This window comes from Vigna radiata, chromosome 5 (genome assembly GCF_000741045.1).
Source record: "Vigna radiata var. radiata cultivar VC1973A chromosome 5, Vradiata_ver6, whole genome shotgun sequence".
Classification (NCBI taxonomy): domain Eukaryota; kingdom Viridiplantae; phylum Streptophyta; class Magnoliopsida; order Fabales; family Fabaceae; genus Vigna; species Vigna radiata.
This window is the reverse complement of record NC_028355.1, coordinates 7,912,149-7,913,978: the sequence shown is the minus strand read 5'-3', so window position 1 is coordinate 7,913,978 and position 1,830 is coordinate 7,912,149.

Here is a 1,830-nt window from a genome sequence, read left to right as displayed (position 1 = left end):
ATCAATTCAGTCATACAATCATACAATTAATAATCATTGAAATGATCAATTCAAACATTCTATCACAAATAATTACATATATTCAACATACAAAAAATTACAAATTTACAATAGAAAGTTTAAGAAACACAATAATATTGGAACCTGAGAGCGTGAAAAAGGAGCCGATAACAGAGAAGATACGACTACCCGAGTTTTAGAACGCAGCAAAATCACAATATCTAGACACAAAATAGACATAATAACAGATAATGTATCATACAAAATATTTAAAATTAATATAAATAGAACAAAATATCATCTATCAATACCAATGTCTCAAATTACAATGTTTTATCATATTGAAATAACATATATTTTACTTATGAATAACTTTATAAACAGCCGTCATTAATCACTATGTTTTTATTCAATTGAACAAGACCCGATGACTAATGCCTTTATAAACAGTCCTCTTTAACAAAACTTTCTTATAATCTCTAACAAATTTTTGACTAATACCAAACAAATATTTGACTAATACCAAGACTATTCAAATTGATACCCCAAAATGTGGTTTCCGCTCAATTCCTTTCCACAAGCCCTAAAAACAAAACTTTTTTTCAACAACAGATTAACCTAACAAATTTTAAACAAAATCACCAAGATGAATTTTCTTACATTACATAACTATCACTATTTACAACTTCCTAGAGAATGCGGCAACAATATACACAAAAATGAAAACACAAGCATATAAAACAACAAAAGCACAATATATCACCGACCTTAATTTGAGGATCACAAGCATATAAAACAACAAAAGCACAACAAAATTTAAAAGGAATCGCATAAAAGCATAAGAAGGGCGTAGGAGAAATCAAACCAGGTTGGTTAGCTTGCAGGAGAAGAACGGCGCAATAGAGAAGCAACGGTGCGGCAGAGAAGCAAGGCCGGTGGAGAAGAATGGCGGTCGGAGCAATGCAAGCACAATGACGAAAGAAAGTCGCAACTCGATCGCGGTGGAGATGGAGACGAAGGTTTTCAGGTTCGCGTGAAGAAGAAAACTGTTCAGAGATTTTGTTTTTTAACCTTTAGAAGGGAATCTGTCGCGGTTCTACACTTAACCACGGCATATTCCCCCTTTATGCCGCGGTTCTACACTGAACCGCAGCCTATTCATTTAAAAAAAATTTATCCAAAATGGCATTTTTGAAAATTTTTTAACTTATATGCCGCGGTTCAGCGCCCAACCGCGGCATATGCTTTGAAATTTATAAAATTTACTGTGATAAGGGAATAGGCCGCGGTTCTCTGACCAACCGCGACCTATTCCCCAACGTTCAGAATCCCCCTAACTGCTCCCAACTACCATTTGGGGAATGTCAGCAGGTAGCAGGGGGAATATGCCGCGGTTCTCTAACCAACCGCGGCCTATTCCCCCTGCTACCTCCTGACGTTCCCCATCAGGCAGCCCCTGCAATAAATTGACAGGGGAATAGGCCGCAGTTGGTCAGACAACCGCGGCCTATTCCCCTGTCAATTTATTGCAGGGGCTGACTGATGGGGAACGTCAGGAGGTTACAGGGGGAATAGGCCGCGGTTGGTCAGAGAACCGCGACCTATTCCCCTGTTATTAAATTTTTTTTCTGACGTGGCGTCAAATGGGTTGGTTGGCTGGGGTATATGCCGCGGTTAAGTGGGGAACCGCGGCATATAAGTTCGATTTATTTACAAACCTGCCACCGCGCAGGATTATGCTGCGGTTTCGGGTGAACCGTGGCATAATGTGCGCTGTATAATGCTTTTTTTTTACTAGTGATATATATATATATATATATATATATATAT